Consider the following 21,999-nt stretch of genomic DNA (forward strand, 5'->3'; position numbering starts at 1 on the left):
GACCCCACGTGCACACCCGGTGAGGGTCTAGGACAAGTCATCTCCCTTCTCAGGCCCCATCGCTTCCTTCCTCACCGGAGGCAGCAGGACAGAAGCCATGCAGACTCATCCTGCACCGATTACACTGTGCGACTCCAAAGGGCACAACCCAGGGGGGGCGGCGGACGCTTACATTACACAACCAAGGTGCTGACGCGCCTTGAGACACACGTGCGAGATGCCGAGACGGCGACAGGAGGGGGAGGACGAGGAGGAGGGGGAGGAAGAGGAGGAGGTGGAGGATCGGGGTTGGACGGAGGGGAAGACGCAGCACGTCCCGGCCGAGCCTGTGGACCCTGCTCCCCCAGGACACCCGGAGCTCACAAGTCCCAGGGGAGCCCCATCCTGAGCAGCCAGCCCTGTCCTCCAGCCCGGCCCCTCCACCTCCGGGAAGCGGTCAAACCCTCCAGGTGGCTCTACCGCGGGGCCCGGCGCGGGCTACCCCAAGCCCTGCTCTTCAAGGGCCGCAGGCTCCACAACCAACTACAGGCCTGCAGACGCAACACCTACCCCGTCGGGACTCACTCACCGGCCCCGGGCTCCCGAGGCTCCGGTCCGGGGGCTGCTCCTCGGGCGCGCTCCTCTCTCGGGGTCCCTCCGCTCCGCCTCCCGAGACCACTGGGCCAGAGGAGCCGGCTCTGGGCCCACGTCCCTCCCGGGACCTCGCTTGGCCCCGCGCTGCACATGGTCGGGCACTGCACCGCTGCCGGCCGCCCGGCCACTCCGGCCCAAACGCGGGCTCCACGGCTCGAGCTCGGAGGTCGCAGTTCCAGCCTCCGCCCGGCCCACACGAACCCTCGCCCGCACAGCCCGCTCCCGCGGGCTGCCGGCCGGCCCGGACAGCGTACCGCCCCGCAGGCCCCGAAATGCTCGCCCGCAAGAGGCCAAGACGGGGGAACGACGGCCAGCGACGACCTGGGCACGCACAGGAAGCGGGGGCGGTGCGGCGGCGGTGCGCGTGCGCCAACACGCACAAATCATGAGGCGCACCTGCGCAGGCGGACGCCCGAAGTCCGCCTGCCAAAGCCCGCCAGGAGCACGGGACAAGTACCCGGACTCCAGAAGCCTCCCCGAAGTCTCCGTGCCGTCAAGATAGTGAGCGTATGAAATGTCTCCTTCTCATCTGGCGCTCAAGTGCTGCTGTGCTGCGAGGGTGTGCCGCCTGGACCAGGGACTCCATTGCCCATTTGTCTTCACTCCTGTTAGGGATCAAGGAAAGGTGTGGCCTCAAGTGGGGGCTGTGTGATGGTCTCCAGGCTCCCTGGTCCTTTCCCGGCCCTGGGACATTTCGGGTTACATCTGAGATTCCCCCACCACCAGGAGAGGGGAAGGAGGGTATCATGTTCGCTTAACTGAAACGCTACAACTTTCATTCAAATCCTAGAATACAATAAATGCCCAGCCATGACACAAACTAATATTGCCCACGGAAGGAAAAGAAAATAGAAACTGTAGCTGTTTAGATTACACAACCAACGCATTAAAAACTGTACGAAAATCAGAACGTACACACAAACCGAAAACAGAAAACAGATACCTGGGATCTTACCTCTTATACAGGATACTGTTTATGTTAGGTAAAAATATCATTTTTCAAAAATGGAATCAGAAGGGTAATGATTTATCACTATTTATCACTGGGGGTGAAATAATACAACTGTGTTCTTGGCCAACTGTTCCTTAAAAGCTGCTAGGGGAAAAGGTAAAAATAAAATCTCCAGGGACTTCCCTGGTGGTCCAGTGGTGAAGACTCCTAGTTTCCACTGCAGGGGGCACGTGTTTGATTCCTGGTTGGGGAACTAAGATCCCGCATGCTGTGCAGCACAGTCTCATTAATTAATTAATTAATTAACGAACACACGAAATAAAAATAAAAAATCTCTCGCCAACCGAGAAAATCCTCTCCACAAATGTAGAGATAAAGAAAACGGTTTTACTGTTGAATAACCATTAAACCAGACTGTGCTGTGCACCCACAGGTGAACCACTAATGTTTGTGCAAATGAAATCAACCTCACCTTTTTTTTTTATAGCTCAGCAGATAAAATCTGTTGCATACAGGTTCTCAAGATAAACGGGAACTTGCCTCATGGGAATAGACTTGACACCACCATAAAAATGGCATACATTCTTTCAGAGTACATCCTAAATTCACCTGGTCATCTCGGTGGTTGTCCATGCTAGTTAATACCCTTTATCCAAAGGAGAAAGACAACTTCTCCTATCTCTAGGACAAGCACGTACTTATAGCTCAGAGGAAAGTGCCTAACACCTAGCCTAAACTCCCCTGGTGACAGAGAGATAAAGAAGATAGCTCTCAGGTCCTTAACATAAACATTCCTGGGTTGTAATGCTGGCAAGAGACTGATTTAGCTTTTAAAAAGATTTAGATACTTACGAAAGGGACAGAGGAAGTATTTCTATTACAAGCGTCTTGAGGAAATCCTCTAAAAACGGAAATAAGTGATGATTCATGCAAATGAATAAGCACCTAACCCATTCCTGATTTCCCCAGCTGAACTGCCACATTAAATGAATCCTGCACAAAATGTGTGCTTCTCCAAAACTGCTCTTGGAAGTGGCTGCTTAGAGCCACGAATGGTCTTTTCCAGTTCTTGCTGCTGCTGACTGTGGCCTCTGCCTGAATTCTCACCGATGAAATGCTGCTTGTGTGGGAATGACAGCGACCACACCTCCTCTGAGCCTGAGCCTGGCAAACCTCCAGGGCGCATTTCTCGCATTTTCCAAGTTCACCACGTAAGGACATCAGCTACACGGAGTACCTTGCTGGGAAGCGCCTTGGAAGGGCAGTGCGCCCATGAGCACGCCACCAGGCCTCCAGTTCTCACCTCACCCACATGCACTGACCGTGTCTCAGCAGAAGACTGGGGTGGCCTGTGAACCCCAGCTGCTGTGCCCACCTCATCACCCCACTCTATCCCTCCAGCCCAGAGACATGCTGGGCTCCCCAGCCCCCTGCCCTGGACACTCACTGGAAGTCTTTCTATTACAAGTTGCCATGAGGAAATGCTCTAAAAAAGGGAATAAGAAGTACAGAGTCATCCCAATGAACAGGATGTCCAGCAGTGAGCTGATGTCTCTCACGACTCTCCCCTCTCTCCAAAAGGCGAAAAACTGTCATTTCATACATTTCCCCCTTTTTAAAGTTGTTGAAGCTAGGAGGGTAAACCTGGACCCTGCGATTTCACCTTGACCAGAAGCAGCAATGGCCACCTTTTAGTTTGCTTTCATTAAGATCTCTTCATATATATGGAGATTTACAATATAAAGCTTTCTCTTTTTGTATCTGCATTTCTATTAAATACAGATATTTTCCCTACTTTGTCACTTATCTATTTTTATTGAAGTATACTTCGTTTGCAATATTTCAGGTGTACAGCAAAGTGACTCAGTTACATGTATTTATGTAAGAATATATGTATTCTTTTTCAGGTTCTTTTTTCCATTATGGGTTATTACAAGATATTGAACATAGTTCCCTGGGCTATACAGTAGGTCCTTACTGTTTATCTATTTTACATATAAAAGTGTGTATCTGTCAATCCCTGTTCTTTCTCTTTTTAACTTAATTTTTTACTCTCACATTCTGTTATACAGACACTTAAAAAGATATTTTGTGTTCAAATCTTTCACTTTCACTTCATACTTTTCATCAGCTTGGACACTGTACTTGAAGAAGCCTTTCCCATCCTGCATTTCCTAAGTAGTTGCCTGTGTTTTCTCCTGTTTATTTTGGGTCTCTTAACATACCAATTTTATCAAGATAACTGGCACCCATCTTCAGGATTTGTAAAATCATTTTCCTCTTAAAGTCTCTCAACCATTTTTTTCAACACTAACACATCTACCACAACCAGGAAACGCACTGTTTAAGAAGAAAACTCAAGTTTGTAATCTAACAGAAAAGGACAGGCTCTTCTTTGAAGCTCAGCGACACGTCTTAATTTAAAGGCAGGGGAGGGACTTCCCTGGTGTTCCAGTGGTAAAGAATCCGCCTTCTAATACAGGGTACGTGGGTTCAAAGCCTGGGAACACTGGTCCGGGAGCTAAGATCCCACACGCCACGGGGCAATTAAGCCCGCGTGCTGCAATTAGACACGATGCAGCCTAAGAGAGATAAATAATTTTTTACAAATAAAAATAAAAAAAATAAAGGCAGGGGAAGCAGGAAAGTGACCGTCTCATGTGAATTCCTTCTTATTCAAAATACAGGTCGTAGCAGTTTACTTGGGCTGCGTCACAAAATACGACACACTGGCGGGCTTAAGCAACACAAATGCACTGTCCGACATTTACGCAGGCTGCAAGTCTGAGATCAAGGTGTCAGCAGGGTTGGTCCCCTCTGAGGGCTGTACGGGAGGATGTGCTCCAGGCTTCCTGGTGGAGAGGGCGGTTTCCTCACAAGCACATGCACTATGTATGTAGCAGGTAGGTGCCTGGGCTGAACTCCGATCCCAGGGCTGCTCATCCGCAGCAGCACCAGGCCGCTGGAGGGCTTGTCACGGACCCGTTGGCAGGAGGACTGCAGGCTGACACAGACGTCTGCTCAGCTGTGGACCCATGGCCCGGCCACAGCCCTGCCAGAGGCTGCCTGGTTGAAATCCAGGTCACGGTTCACCTCCCTCCTGCTTATTGCATTCAACGATGCCTTGAAGACCCCCTACTGCACCAGCCTGGGTGGCACATCCCACCCAGTCATTTCCACATCAGAAGCATGTCAATTGAGAAGGTTAAAATTAGGCCCTGGCTCAGTGCTGTGGAATTAGAATCTGTGAGGCTGGGTCCAGGCATCTGTGCTGGAATATTTTCTCCACGTGACTCTCATGCCCAAAGGATTGTATTGACAAAGCCCTTCTGCTTCACCCCACTGATATTTCTGCACTAGAGCTACAGCCGTTGTTGTATTAAACTGCATCCGCAGGAGGAAGAGAGAGGAGGAGAGGTGACAGTTTTGCTGATCTCCAAACACGCTGTTACGGAACCACACTTGGGTCCACTCGCCCGCACGCACTAAAGCCCATCGACGGACACGGGTCACGGTGAAGGAAAGTGCCGCGTTTATGGCAGGGCAACAAGCAAGGGGTCCAGGTATCTAGGGCTCAAAAGGCCCCCACTCCCACGTGGCTTTCAGGGAAAGGTGTTTACAGATGGGGTGAGGCTGTTGGTGGGAATGTACACTGGTGCTGCCGCTATGCAGAACAGTGTGGAGGTTCCTCAAAACACTAAAGCTAGAGCTACCGTAGGACCCAGCAATCCCACTCCTGGGCATATACCCAGAGAAAACCATAATTCAAGAAGACACATGCACCCCAATATGTATAGCAGTACGATTTACAATAGCCAAGACATGGAAGCAACTTAAATGTCCATCGACAGAGGAATGGATAGGGAAGATGTGGTACATATGTGTGATGGACTACTACTCAGCCATAAAAAAGAATGAGATTATGCCATGTGCAGCAACATGGATGGACCTAGAGATTATCAGACTAAGTGAAGGATGTCAGACAAAGACAAATACCATATGCTACCACTCCTGTGTGGAATCTAAAACAGTGATACGAATGAACTTCTGAACAGAACGGAAACAGACTCACAGACATAGAAAAAAAACTTATGTTTACCAAAGGGAAAAGGTGGGGGAGAGGGATAGATCAGGAGGTTGGGGCTAACATATGCACACAACTATATATAAAACAGGACATCAACAAGGACCTCCTGTAGAGCACAGGGATCTCTACTCAATATTCTGTAGTAACCTAGGGAGTTCCCTGGTGGCCCAGAGGTTAGGATTCTGGTCTTTCACGGCCGTGGCCCGGGTTCAATCCCTGGTCAGGGAACTGAGATCCTACAAGCCACACAGCACCACGAAAAAAAAGCAAAATTCGGTAATAACCTAAATGGGAAAACAATCTGAAAAAGAATAGATATCTGTGTCCATATAACTGAATCACTTTGCTGTACACCGGAAACTAACACAACACTGTAAATCAACTATACTCCCAATATAAAATTTAAAAAATGTTTAAAGTGAATTACAAACGAGTGGGGTGAGGGAGAGGAGGTTGAGGGGTGTGTGGTCAGCTTGTGGACATTCTTCTGATTGGTTGGTGGTGAGGTAATCTGAGGTCAACATCATCAACCGGCTGGTTCCAGCTGGTCTGGGGTCTACGTGCTTGTGGGCAGCATGCAGTTACCTTCCTCCCCCCTGCTGGGGGCTTCAGTCTCTGCAAAACAGCTCCAAGGACGTGGCTCAGAACAGTATCTACAGCCCTTGAGGAGGAACTAAAGGTCCTTGACTTTGTTTAACGGCTACACTAGTATTATTTGGTCTTCTGGGACTCTTTTCCTTTCTTTTGGCACTTTCTCCCTTCTCTGATTAAATTGTTTGTTTCCAACTCACGGAAGGCTAGGAGGCTAAAATTTTCTAAAGACAAGAAGCAGGCAGAAGACGGGGAGAATCCGTCCCAGGAAGGCCCCACAAGGTCCTGCTCACTTACAACATCACATTCAATCTGGGCTGTTTACGCCATTTTTGGACAACATACCAACACATCTTAAGATGGGTCCCACCCGACTGTTGCACATTTGGACAAGGTGCGGTGGGGTGGGATTATGCAAATCCAGATCTGAAGACTAGATAAAGCAATCAGGGTATTTCACAGTATACAAGAGAAATTTTCATGGGGACAGAATACCAACCTTCTAATATTTGAAAGCCTGTTAGCCAAGAGGGAGAGTGAACTTCTGTTTTGTTATACAAGGACCCAATCAGCTGTGATGGTTGAAAGCATGATGAACGCAAATCTGAATTCATTTGCCTCCTAACAATGCAACGTCTACAGCAGAGGGACACAGGTCCTCAAGCAGCAGTGCTTTTCCCAGCAGTGCAGACCCTGAGGAGAGCCAGGCTGTGGCAGCTCTGGAGGACCTCAGACACTCTTTGCACGGCCTCTGAGACCTAGAACATCTCAGAAAGTCCACGAGTGCAAACCAAAGAGACACTCAGTCCCTGCACCTTGGATGAACTGATTTGACTCTACGTATGCATTGCTTGGGCTAATTAGAAATATGGAAGTGATCAGAAGACAGAATAAACCTCTGGGCACATCCTGAACAACAGAGATACTTCTCATCAAAGTCCAAACAATAATTCAAAAGCAAGATTCAGAGCCAAAATGTGGAAACAAACCAAGTGTTCACTGACAGATGAATGGATCAAGAAAATGCAGTGTGTATATTCACACAACAGATATTATTCACCCACAAACAGGAAGGAAAGTTTCTAATTGATACAAAGACCATTTATGTATTTTTCAAAGATTGACATTTCTTTGTATGAACAGTGAAAATTTAACAATTCCACTTTTAAGAGGAAAGGTTAGTGTTTCTTTGTAGAAACAATTAAGTCTCAGCAGTAGAGGCATAAGCACACACGTGCACACAGAGTAAACAGAATAGCGCCCCGCTACCTCCCCGCAATCTGATCCCCCGATGAGCCCTGCTGATTCTCCCTCCAAATATAGAGAACCTGTTTACTTCTCTCCATCTTATCAGACATCGTCTTCCTGGACTACCATGCCAAATTCCTAACCTTATCTGGGTCTCCCGACTTCCACTCTTACTGAATCCCCACCCCATCCATTTATGCAGCAGCCAAAATCAATTGTTCCTCTTTCAGTGCAAACTGGATCAGGACACCTCTCATTCACTGCTTTCCCACTGCACTTGGCAAACATCTGAACTTCTTCAGACCCACGGTTTTATTTCCTTCTCACTCACTGTGTACTGTCCACACTGGCTTTGGGGTCTAGGAAGGAAATTTTGACACAGGCTACCACACAGATGACACGCGAAGACATTAAGCTAAGTGGATAAGTCAGATACAAATGGACAAATGTTACATGATTCCACTTCTGTGAGGTCCCCAGATGGGTCAAATTCATAGAGACAGAAAGTGGAGTGGTGGGTGTCAGGGGCTGGGAGGGGGGTGGGGAGTCAGTGTTTAATGGGGACAGAGTTTCACTTGGACAGGATGAAAACATTCTGGAGATGGATGGTCGGGATGGTTGCACAACAATGAGAATTCTTGTTTTCCTTCCTTAAGATTTTTGTTTTACTTATTTTCGGCTGCGTTGGGTCTTCGTTGCTGGGCGCAGGCTTTCTCTAGTCGCGGCGAGCGGGGGCTACTCTTCGGTGCAGTGTGCAGGCTTCTCATTGAGGTGGCTTCTCTTTGCGGCAGAGCATGGGCCCTAGGCGCGTGGGCTCAGTAGTTGTGGCTCGCGGGCTGAGGAGTTATGGCTTGCAGGCTCAGTAGTTGTGGCGCACGGGCGTTAGGTGCTCCGCGGTATGTGCGATCTTCCCGGACCAGGGCTCGAACCTGTGTCCCCTGCATCGGCAGGCGGATTCTTGACCACTGTGCCACCAGGGAAACCCAAGAAAAAAAGCAAGACTCAGACCCCAAGGGGAGGAGTGGAAGTACGAGTTGGGAGGTTCAGAAGAAGCTTCCAGTGACACTGCATGACCCTGAGTTGGCTATTTTCTTCTCTGCATCTCGGCTACCATATACTTCCTACCCTCATAGAAAAATAACCTGTCTGGAATTGGAAATTTTTCCATTTAGTCTTTTTGTGCATGTGACATTTTTATTCAGAAAAATAATCTGTGTTGAACTGGAGTTTTTTCCATTTAGTATTTTGTACATGTGACATTTTTATTCAGGTAGTGAAATCTCTGGGTCAACAGTGATACCACATTCTCAAGATTTTGATAAGTAGACTAGAACTTCTTAACTGGAATCAAGGGGCAGGCTTTGGACAATCCATGGACTTTGTGACATCCAAAGGTGCCCTTTTTGTGTGTGTGTGTGTGTGTGTGTGTGTGTTTGTAGACACCCTTTGAAGGGTCGTGAGCACCTGTAGTTTTCTATGATTTTAGCTTCTCCAAATGGCTCTTGGACTCAAAGGTGCCTGAGGGGAGCGGACGTGTACTCCCCCAGTACAGAATTCTGAACGCAGTGTCAGTAAACATTCAGCCAAAGAGCTTTGCCAAATTGCGTGTTTTAACGTAACTTTTTAATCCACTGAGTCGATGTACCTGGGATCTTTTTTTACATACTTATCTCACTCTTTATTTATTTTTTTTTGGGGGGGGGGTACGCGGGCCGCTCACGGTTGTGGCCTCTCCCGTTGCGGAGCACAGGCTCCGGACGCGCAGGCTCAGCGGCCATGGCTCATGGGCCCAGCCACTCCGCGGCATGTGGGATCTTCCCGAACCGGGGTACCAACCCGTGTCCCCTGCATCGGCAGGTGGACTCTCAACCACTGCACCACCACGGAAGCCATTATCTCACTCTTATAAGGCTGAAACGTTGCTGCTTCCCCTAAGTTTCCTTGTCCCTCTCCCCACTCTCCCACCAGGCCGTGGAAGAGGAATGGGAGGGAGAGGGAGAGTCCAGCAGGGAGAGGACAGTGCACCTGCTGGGAAGCGGTAAAGAGGGGTCCAGGGTGGGAGGGAGGGAGACACAAGAGGGAGGGGATATGGGAACAGGTGTATATGTATAACTGATTCGCTTTGTTATAAAGCAGAAACTAATACGCCATTGTGAATCAATTGTATTCCAATAAACTTGTAAAAAAAATTAGAACTACCATATGACACAGCATTTTCATTCCTGGATATATATCGAAAAAAATAAAACCAAAAAACATTAATTTGAAAAGATATATGCACCCTAATGTTCATGGCAGCATTATTTACAATTGACAACATATGGAAGCAAGCTAAGTGTTTATTAAGAGATGAATGGGTAAGGAAGATGTGATATATATATATACAATGGAATACTACTTAGCTAAAAAAAAATTTTGTTTGAATTGAAATTGTATCAAGTATCTTTTCCGACCACAATGCTATGAGACTAGACATCAATTACAGGAAAAGAGCTGTAAAAAAATACAAACACATGGAGGCTAAGGAATACACTACTCAATAACGAAGTGATCACTGAAGAAATCAAAGAGGAAATTTAAAAATACCTAGAAACAAATGACAATGGAGACACGACGACCCAAAACCTATGGGATGCAGCAAAAGCAGTTCTAAGAGGGAAGTTTATAGCAATACAATCCCACCTTAAGAAACAGGAAACATCTCGAATAAATAACCTAATCTTGCACCTAAAGCAATTAGAGAAAGAAGAACAAAAACATCCCAAAGTTAGCAGAAGGAAAGAAATCATAAAAATCAGATCAGAAATAAATGAAAAAGAAATGAAGGAAACGATAGCAAAGATCAATAAAACTAAAAGCTGGTTCTTTGAGAAGATAAACAAAATTGATAAACCATTAGCCAGACTCATCAAGAAAAAAAGGGAGAAGACTCAAATCAATAGAATTAGAAATGAAAAAGGAGAAGTAACAACTGACACTGCAGAAATACAAAAGATCAGGAGAGATTACTACAAGCAACTCTATGCCAATAAAATGGACAACCTGGAAGAAATGGACAAATTCTTAGAAATGCACAACCTGCCAAGACTGAATCAGGAAGAAATAGAAAATATGAACAGACCAATCACAAGCACTGAAATTGAAACTGTGATAAAAAATCTTCCAACAAACAAAAGCCCAGGACCAGATGGCTTCACAGGCGAATTCTATCAAGCATTTAGAGAAGAGCTAACACCTATCCTTCTGAAACTCTTCCAAAATATAGCAGAGGGAGGAACACTCCCAAACTCATTCTACGAGGCCACCATCACCTTGATACCAAAACCAGACAAGGATGTCACAAAGAAAGAAAACTACAGGCCAATATCACTGATGAACATAGATGCAAAAATCCTCAACAAAATACTAGCAAACAGAATCCAACAGCACATTAAAAGGATCTTACACCATGATCAAGTGGGGTTTATTCCAGGAATGCAAGGATTCTTCAATATACGCAAATCAATCAACGTGATACACCATATTAACAAATTGAAGGAGAAAAACCATATGATCATCTCAATAGATGCAGAGAAAGCTTTCGACAAAATTCAACACCCATTTATGATAAAAACCCTGCAGAAAGTAGGCATAGAGGGAACTTTCCTCAACATAATAAAGGCCATATATGACAAACCCACAGCCAGCATCGTCCTCAATGGTGAAAAACTGAAACCATTTCCACTAAGATCAGGACCAAGACAAGGTTGCCCACTCTCACCACTCTTATTCAACCTAGTTTTGGAAGTTTTAGCCACAGCAATCAGAGAAGAAAAGGAAATAAAAGGAATCCAAATTGGAAAAGAAGAAGTAAAGCTGTCACTGTTTGCAGATGACATGATACTATACATAGAGAATCCTAAAGATGCTACCAGAAAACTACTAGAGCTAATCAATGAATTTGGTAAAGTTGCAGGATACAAAATTAATGCAAAGAAATCTCTGGCATCCCCATATACTAATGATGAAAAATCTGAAAGTGAAATCAAGGAAACACTCCCATTTACCCTTGCAACAAAAAGAATAAAATATCTAGGAATAAACCTACCTAAGGAGAAAAAAGACCTGTATGCAGAAAATTATAAGACACTGATGAAAGAAATTAAAGATGATACAAATAGATGGAGAGATGTACCATGTTCTTGGATTGGAAGAATCAACATTGTGAAAATGACTCTACTACCCAAAGCAATCTACAGATTCAATGCAATCCCTATCAAACTACCACTGGCATTTTTCACAGAACTAGAACAAAAAATTTCACAATTTGTATGGAAACACAAAAGACCCCGAATAGCCAAAGCAATCTTGAGGACGAAAAATGGAGCTGGAGGAATCAGGCTCCCTGACTTCAGACTATACTACAAAGCTACAGTAATCAAGACAGCATGGCACTGGCACAAAAACAGAAAGATAGATCAATGGAACAGGATAGAAAGCCCAGAGATAAACCCACGCACATATGGTCACCTTATCTTTGATAAAGGAGGCAGGAATGTACAGTGGAGAAAGGACAGTCTCTTCAATAAGTGGTGCTGGGAAAACTGGATAGGGACATGTAAAAGTATGAGATTCGATCACTCCCTAACACCATACACAAAAATAAGCTCAAAATGGATTAAAGACCTAAATGTAAGGCCAGAAACTATCAAACTCTTAGAGGAAAACATAGGCAGAACACTCTATGACATAAATCACAGCAAGATCCCTTTTGACCCTCCTCCTAGAGAAATGGAAATCAAAACAAAAATAAACACATGGGACCTAATGAAACTTAAAAGCTTTTGCACAGCAAAGGAAACCATAAACAAGACCAAAAGACAACCCTCAGAATGGGAGAAAATATTTGCAAATGAAGCAACTGACAAAGGATTAATCTCCAAAATTTATAAGCAGCTCATGCAGCTCAATAACAAAAAAACAAATAACAAAATCCAAAAATGGGCAGAAGACCTAAATAGACATTTCTCCACAGAAGATATACAGACTGCCAACAAACACATGAAAGGATGCTCAACATCTTTACTCAGTAGAGAAATGCAAATCAAAACTACAATGAGATATCATCTCACACCAGTCAGAATGGCCATCATCAAGAAATCTAGAAACAATAAATGCTGGAGAGGGTGTGGAGAAAAGGGAACACTCTTGCACTGCTGGTGGGAATGTGAATTGGTACAGCCACTATGGAGAACGGTATGGAGGTTCCTTAAAAAACTACAAATAGAACTACCATATGACCCAGCAGTCCCACTACTGGGCATATACCCTGAGAAAACCATAATTCAAAAAGAGACATGTACCAAAATGTTCATAGCAGCCCTATTTACAATAGCCCGGAGATGGAAACAACCTAAGTGTCCATCATCGGATGAATGGGTAAAGAAGATGTGGCACATATATACAATGGAATATTACTCAGCCATAAAAAGAAACGAAATTGAGCTATTTGTAATGAGGTGGATGGACCTAGAGCCTGTCATACAGAGTGAAGTAAGTCAGAAAGAGAAAGACAAATACTGTATGCTGTCACATATATATGGAATTTAAGAAAAAAAAATGTCATGAAGAACATAGGGGTAAGACAGGAATAAAGACACAGACCTACTAGAGAATGGACTTGAAGATATGGGGAGGCGGAAGGGTAAGCTGTGACAAAGTGAAAGAGCGGCATGGACATATATACACTACCAAACGTAAGGTAGATAGCTAGTGGGAAGCAGCCGCATAGCACAGGGAGATCAGCTCGGTGCTTTGTGACCGCCTGGAGGGGTGGGATAGGGAGGGTGGGAAGGAGACACAAGAGGGAAGAGATATGGGAACATATGTATATGTATAACTGATTCACTTTGTTATAAAACAGAAACTAACACACCATTGTGAAGAAATTATACTCCAATAAAGTTGTAAAAAATAATAATAAAGTTAAAAATTTTTAAAAAAGAAGAAAAAAACCCCCAAGCAAACTAGGAATAGAAAAGGAACATACTGAAACTCATCAAGAGGGTCTACAAACAACCTATACTGACATTATATTTAACTGTGAAAGACTGAATGCTTTCTCTGTAAGATCAGAAACAAGGCACCGATATCTGCCCTCACCACTTTTATTAAATATATTAATGGAGGTTCTAGTAAGAAAGTAAAGCAAAAATAAATAAATACATAAATTTAAAAGTTAAATTTTTAAAACATTTATTTAAAAGATAAAAGGACTATTCCTACTACGTTGAATAGGAAGGAATATATCCTACTGAATGTTGAACAGTAATATATACTATTATATTAAATAAGGAAAAGTAAAACGGTATCTGAAGAGGAGATGATAATCTAAATGGAGAAAATACCAAGGAATCCACAAAAAGCTTGAGAAATAATATTAGTTTGTAAATGTTTTAGAGTACAAATCAACACAGTTTTATCAAATTATATATTAATAACAAATGTGTAGAAGCTTAAATAAAAATATGTGATGCCATTTACAACTGACCTAAATAAATACTTAAATATAAGCCCAATAAGACATTTATAGGTCCTCTATACTGAAAATTACAAAATGCTGATGAAGAAAAATGTAAAAGTCCCAAACAAATAGTGAGACATACCTTGTTCATGGATTAGAAAACACAACATAATAAAGATGTCAATTCTCCCCAAGTTAAGAGGCTTGAGTTACTCTTAAAATGCCCTCAAGGTTTTTGTGTATATAGACAAGCTTATTCTAAGATTTATATAGTAAGAAGAGGCTGAAGAATAGCTAAAACAATTTGTAAAGGAAGATTAAAATGGGAGGAATTCATCTACCCAATTTCAAGATTTTGCAGTAATGATGGAGGTTAGATACACAGATCAATGGAATGGAATAGAGAACCCAGAAATAGACTGACATAAATACATTTAACTTGTTCTTGACAGCAGTGTGAAAGCTATCAAGGAAGAATAGACCTTTCAAAAAATGGTACTGAAACAGTTGGACATCCCTCGACAAAAACAAACAAACAAAAAATGAACCTTAACCTAAACCTCCACACCTTACACAAAAATTAAATCAAAGTGGATCATAATCTTCAATGTAAAAGCAGGACACTTTGAGAAAAAAAAATAGGAGAAAATCTTTGGCATCTAGAACTACGTGAATAATTCTTAGACTTGACACGGAAATTATGATCAATAAAAGCAAACATTGATAAATTGGATCTCATCAAAATGAGTTAAAAATGCTTCATAGAAGATCATTTTAAGTGGATGAAAACTCAAATTACACAGTGGGAAAACATATTTGAAAATCCCACATGAGACAAATGACTTGTATCTATAATATACAAAGAACTCTCCAAACAACTTAAAAAAACCCAACTAGAAAATAGGCAGAAGACAGGAACAGACATTTCATGGAAGAGAATATACACATGGCAAAGAAGCACATGAAAAGATGCTCAACAGCATTAGCCATTAGGGAAATGCAAATTCAGACCATAATGAGATATCAGAGAATAACGAAAATTAAAGTATAGTGACAACATCAAATGCTGGTGAGTACATAGAAAAAGGATCTCACATCACTGGTGGGAAAATAAAATGGTTTAGCCACTCTGAGAAACAGCTTGACAGTCTCTTTTAATCCTAAAAGTAGATTCACCCTACAACACAGTAATTGTACTCTTGAGCATTTATCCAAAAGAAACAAAAACTTCATTAAGTTCCCACAGAAACTTACACATAAATGTTCATAGCAGTTTTATTTATAACAGCCCAAAACTGGCCACTACCCAAATGTCTTTCAATGGATGAATGTTGAAACAAATTGTGATAAAATCTTATGATAGAATACTACCGAGCAACAAAAAGGAACAAATTATTAATATATGCAAAAATTGAAATGAACTTCAAGGGAATGATGCCGAGGGAAAAATTTTAAAAAGCCAATCTCCGAAGATGAAGTAATTCATGATGATATTTACATATTATTCTTAAAATAACAAAACTGTGGAGATGGAGAACAGATTAGAAGTTGCCAAGGGTTAGACATGGGGGTAGAAAGTACAGCGGGGGATCTTTGTGAGGTTTTTGTGGTCCCAGTACAAATAATACAGCAATCTTGGTTTTAACCCCGAAAGATGTTTAAAAGCAATTCCTAATAAGAGGTGTCCAGATATTTAGCAATGGCAGCAGATTAGAGGTATAGCTACCCAACATGACAGCTTCAAAACAGATGGTAATAATTCAATGCATATGTTCATTTTTAAAAGGCCAATCACAACACTTAAATGGTATATATCTTAACGATATTATTCTAAGGATCCAGCTATACCAGATGGACTAGCAGGATTTTCTGTACATTCAATCTTATTTTAGACAGTAAATCTTATAATAAGACAGTTAAAAAAAGAAAAAGAAAAAAAAACAAACCAACTACAGTTGGATATTCTCATAGGAAGATGAGGTGAAAATATGTAGCAGCGGTTCAAAAGCTTAAGCAGTGGCACCTAAATTTGGCTGCACATTAGAATCATCTGAAGCACTTTTTAAAAACCCTCACACCAACAGTTGGTCATCCTAAACCAATAAAATCATTTTAAATCTCCTCAGACGATGCCATTGTCTAGCCAGAAGTGAGAACCAGCGGACTAAGCAGAAGGGGATGTTTCTACAAAGATTTCTTAACAATAAGTTCTTTCACCCAATCAGATTTACCTTCCTGCAAAGGGGTAAAGAAGGCTAGATGTTGTCCATACTTGCTTAGCTTTAATTAGCACTTGTGACTTGCCCAAAACCTAGATCATGTTTCCCCTAAATTTCATGTGATTTCCTAAGTTCTTCAAATCCAGGGCTAAGGGGTTTGCCAGGATGAGATTTTAAGTGCTCACACAGGGGAAGTCCCTGGCAAACCAGGACAGAGGTCACTCTACATTGAAATGTAAAGCATCCTAAATAACCCTGCCACTGCCCCCAGATACTTGTCTGTGCCAACCAGTGGAGAAAAGGCATTCTCCATTACTACCACGGCAAATGCTGCTCTACTTGCCTTGGCTACTCCCTATCTTTTCCAGGCGTCTCTCCCCTTCACCTGCTGGTGGACGCTTTGGCAGCTGACAATGCAGATATTTTCAAACTTTAAGGTGAATAAAAATCATCTGGGGCCTCCCTGGTGGCGCAGTGGTTGGGAGTCCGCCTGCCGATGCAGGGGATACGGGTTCGTGCCCCGGTCTGGGAGGATCCCATATGCCGCGGAGCGGCTGGGCCTGCGCGTCCGGAGCCTGTGCTCCGCAGCGGGAGAGGACACAACGGTGAGAGGCCCGCGTACTGCAAAAAAAAAAAGAAAAAAAAATCATCTGGAGGGCCAGTTATAACAGAGATCACTGAGCCCCACTAGAGTTGCTCATTCCATAGGGCTGGGACAGGGCCCTAAAACTTGAATATCTGACACATTATCAGGGGACGCTGGTAAAGCTGGTCAGGTTGTTACCGAATGCACGTTCGTGTGTCTGAAGCACAGTGAGGCCAAACAAACCGAAAGGTTGGAGTCTGGGGCAGAGAAAGGTTTATTGCAGGATCGAGCAAGGAGAGGGGTGGCCCGTGTTCCAAAAACCCTGAAATCTCCAAAGGATTTCAGCAAAGCATTTTTAAAGGCCACGTGAGGGAGGGACGTCCCAGGGAATGTGATCAGCTCGTGCACAATCATCTGACTGGCTGATGTTGAGGCCACAGGGCAGGTAACATTATCCATCCTTAGGTGCCAGAAGGTCTGGGGGCTGTGTGCTCATGATCATCGAAGAGTTAACTTCTTCCATTGGGTGGTGGTTTTTAGCATCTGAAAACTCAAGAAATATGCCTGAGATACTATTATCTGAGGACTTCAGAGAGGAACTACAGCAGAGGCTATGGAGGATGGGTCTGTCCTAGGAAGGCCCCATAGGGTACTGCTTGGTTACAAGGTGACCATACTTTGAGAACCACTGCTCTAGTGGCTTGGAATGTTAAAGTAATGGAAGAAGCCCTTCCCAGATCTAGATTCTAGTATCACCAGCTATTTTGGTGGGGGGAAGGGTAAGTTTTGTCCTTGCTTGGACTTCTTGTTCATTTATATCAAAGCCTATTTGAGGCAGTGCACTCGGCAGTCCTGCAGATCTGTCTTTGGCTTCAACAGTGTTTGGAATGAACAGACCCAGGGACGCTCCTTGCTCCAGCCCCCGACCACACTCCAACATTTCTTCGTGTCGCAACCTTTGGAATCAGCCACTCAGCTATCCTCAGCCTCCAGGACAGGCCAACACCGTTTTTGGAGCTTAGCTCCTTATCACTGATCAACCACGAGTTCCCAGGTTCGTCAGAATTATTCCATCGAGGTGGAGGCCGCCATCCACCGCCTGTTCAACATGCATCTGTGGACACTTACCTCTCTCTAAGCTTCTATTTCCACAGCAACAGTGGGACTCTGGACAATGGGGGCCACATTTTTCGCCAACTGGCTGAAGAGAAGTGTGAGGGCGCCCAGCGACTCTTGAAAATGCAAAACAAGTGCTGCGGCCGCGCCCTCTTCCAGGGTGCGCGGAAGCCTTCTCAAGATGAGTGGGGTAAAACCCAGGACACTGTGCAAGCCGCCATTCTTAGGGAGAAGAACCTGAACCAGGCACTATCGGATCTGCGCGCCCTGGGTCCTGCCCGCGCAGACTCTCACCTCTGTGACTTCCTGGAGAGCCGCTTCCTGGAGGAGCAGCTGAAACTCATCAAGAAGATGGGCAACCACCTGACCAACCTCCGCAGGCTGGCTGGTCCGCAGGCTGTGCTGGGCGAGTATCTTTTCGTGGAGAGCCGCTTCCTGGAGGAGCAGCTGAAACTCATCAAGAAGATGGGCAACCACCTGACCAACCTCCGCAGGCTGGCTGGTCCGCAGGCTGTGCTGGGCGAGTATCTTTTCGAAAGGCTCACGCTCGAGCACAAACAGGAGTCTCTGAAGTCCAGCGGCCTCTGAGGAGCCCCTCTGGCGTCAGAGCTTCTGCCCGAAGCCCAGCTCTGCAGCCACTAGGCAGCTTTGTAACCGCCCTGGAGCACTCTCCCAAGCCTTGGACCAAATGGAAACAATAACGCTTTTTGCAGAAGGAAAAAAAAAGCCTATTTGAAACACAAACAGAATAAAGAGAAAAAAAGAAAAAAAAATATATATATATATTCATGTTCTTTTAACATATGAATTGCCCCACTTTATCTGTGTGAAATACGTTTGTTCCCGTTATTGGGCTGGTTCTCAAGCTTTGCTGCTCGTATGAATTACCTAAAGAGCTCTTTTTTTTTTTAGTATTAAATATTTTTTTAATTAGTTTCTGCTTTATAACAAACTGAATCAGTTATACATATACATCTGTTCCCATATCCCTTTCCCTAAAGAGCTTTGAATAGAAACTTTGGTGTCTGGGTCCCAGCCCCAGAGATTTTGATTCAGTAGGTCTAGGGAGGAGCCTGGGCACGGTGAGGTCTCAGAGTTCCCCAGGTGATTCTAATATGCAGCAACTTTGTGAACCACCTCTTGGCTTCAATCCAGCTAGTGATCAGATATTAAATCTAAGACACATGGGCTAGTGCGTGAGCTCTGCTGCTAGGCGTGTTCCATTTTCTTCCTCCTGGAAGATTCGTGCCAGGGAAAATGATTGATAGTTGTGTTACTTCTCTGAAATGGATAGAAATTTCCAATTAGCGTGAACAGGGGAGGGTGAATGGGTGAATGCAATAAGGTGTATCATTTATGTATTTCCCTATGTGTATGGCTAGAAGCTTTTGCAACTGACGTCTGCCCTACTTTTCATGCGAATGGTAGTGCTTGTCCTCCTAATGCAGCTGTAAACTTTATAAGCCCATAGGTAGACAGCATCACAAAATATTTACCCCTCCCCACTGGCCCACTCTCAAGCTTCACTCCCCTTCCCCAATACACAAATGTACATCAGTGTGCTTGAGACCAACATCAACATACTGACCGTCAATTCTTCTACTTTGCAGCTTCCCTCTTATCAGGAGGTGTCAGCATTTAGTGCCCAGAGGAGGCATTTCCAGTCATCTCAGCTTAGAGGTCAAATATCCAAATATCCAAAGTAAAAAAGGTTAAAGAAAAGAAGAAGAAGAAGAAAGCAAGGAAGAAAAGAAGGAAACAATTTTCTTATCTCATAGTAATAAGGCAGTTTTCCTTAAAAAAAAATAAAGACTTAAGCCTTAAATTCTCTTTCCTAATCAAAATGTGCTTTTCCGTCTTTAGACTATTCCTCTTATATCCTGTATTATTCATGATGTTTAATTCTTGAAATAGCACATGGCTGAAAACAGAAGCTAACCTCTTGTCCACTATGAATTAAATCTTCTTTTCCTAGGACCCGTCTACAATGTACAGTTTGGGGTTTGCCAACATAATTATTTTCTCTGAAATAAGGTACAGCATTTTGCCTTTTCAATATATAGTTATACAATACATTGTTAACACAACATAGTTAATATAGTCAATACAACTATAACACACATGATATGATGCCACTTTGGTGATTTTCTTCATCCATGTAATTCTGAAATTTGACAGTATAGTTTTCATATTCTAATGAGCTGAGTATTACCTTTGCAAGGATAGAAAAATAAAATAAATTCATAATATTCTTGTGTGGTTTGCCCCTGGGGTGGATTACCATAATGGGGGCATATTTGAGCCTTTCTCCAAGTCATTAAAAAACCTCCAGCGAGTAGCCCCTTGTCCTCTCCAGGAAACTGCGGGAAGGTATCTTTAATCACAATAATCCTGGGGGGAGAAATCTCGGAAATAAGACATCTGCTTCTGTGCCTTGTTGTTTTGCAGAATAGCAATGATTGCTTTAGCAGCTTCTATTGCCATATGTGTATAGTAAGTAAATGAACATAAAATTGAATGAACGCATAAAAGAAGGATAAACCCACCCAGTTTAACAAATCCACTCTCTCACCTGCTGTGCCCTGAAACGTGAAAGAAAGAATCACGGGATCATAAGGATTCATAAAGTAACAGTCTCTGTTAACAATATTGACAGGAGGTATAAGGATGATTTGTCTGATGTGGGACCAACAGCTTAACTGCTTAATTCTTTTTTTTAAGGGCAAATCATTCATTTATTGTTTAAAGATTGCAAGACAACATCTGAATTTTTGTAGCACAATTTAAATGTCTTACTTTTTTGATAAAGCAGAGTATAATAGAAAAACAATTAGTTTCCAGTAATATCTATATTTCTATTCAGAATTAAGTCTTCCACAGACATGTAACCTGGAAACAAAAGCCTGTTCCAATAAGCAAAGCTTCAACAGAGCGGCTACTTTTCGGGCCAGGGAAAGGTTCATCCCTATAGGATGATGATGTGCTGTGTAAAATGGCTGCAAGGTCACAGCCTTGAGGGCGTTGGAAGTCTGTTATCCTATTCCACATTAAGTAGTTTGGTGAACTTCAAACGGCCGTTCGTCTGCAACCAAGCTGCCAACCTTTAACTGATATTTCAAACAGGTAAAAAATAAATGAAAAGAAATCCCTACACTGATGTTCCTCGATTTACACTGTTAAATGGTTCATTAACATGTAATTCTGGCTAAGAATTACATTTGAGACTCCTTGCTCAGATTTTGGTTAACAGTACTAATCTTTAGAAATTCAAGTTCTTATTAATCAATAATTTGTCAGCTAGGATACATTCAGGCATCAGCTGCAACTACAGAATAGGTGCACTGCCTCAGCGCTTTGGAAAGACATAATCTACAACACTACTAGCAGACAAAATATCTGTTACTAGACAGCATATGTGCAGTACAGCAAGACAAAAACATATATTCATATGTGCCGCGGACCAGCCGGAGAAAGAGGATTTCACCGCCCAGGGTCAGAAGGGACGGGGTAAGGAACTGAAGTAGCACCGACGAATGGGGTCAGAAGGACCAAGACAACTGATGGTTGCAAGGCAAGTTTTATTATGCTACGGTTGCAGATTATATAGACTAGAAATGGAAGGTTGCCAGATGGTGGTTTACATTATCTATAGACTGTCTTGGCTCAAGGTTAACTTCCCTGGGAGAAAACCCATAAGCCCAGAATCATCCAAAATAACCTGCATGTGCAAGGGGGAGACAGCTTTGCTTGTCTCATTTTACATTCTTTCTGATTTCTGGGCCCTGGTGATTTATCTCCCATGGAATGGAACAAGGAAGGGAACAAGTAGGGACAGTCCCTTCGAGCAGCGGCGGCATGCCTGGCATGTCCATAGCCTGATCTCAAGGCTGACTGTTTCCCTCAGTTCCCCCTTTTTTATTTTTTAATTTTTGCTGCAAAATAATTCCATGAAGCGTAGTGCCGAGAGTAGTATATTGTTGCATGAGGATACGAAACAGACATGAGAAGATTATTATCAAAAATAGGCAAATTATGGCCAGGGTAATAAATCCTGACAACCCTCCA

General features: G+C 43.5%; 1 pseudogene across 1 annotated transcript; it reads left to right on the forward strand.

Moving 5' to 3' along the window:
- Positions 1-15,776: 15,776 nt before the first annotated feature.
- On the forward strand, positions 15,777-21,041 carry LOC308620766 (ferritin light chain-like; annotated as a pseudogene). The gene is made up of 3 exons: positions 15,777-15,784; positions 17,866-18,344; positions 20,987-21,041. The product of its transcript is annotated as a ferritin light chain-like (transcript).
- Positions 21,042-21,999: the final 958 nt, after the last annotated feature.

Source organism: Mesoplodon bidens (assembly GCF_964165515.1).
Source record: "Mesoplodon bidens genome assembly, chromosome: 7".
Lineage (NCBI taxonomy): Eukaryota > Metazoa > Chordata > Mammalia > Artiodactyla > Ziphiidae > Mesoplodon > Mesoplodon bidens.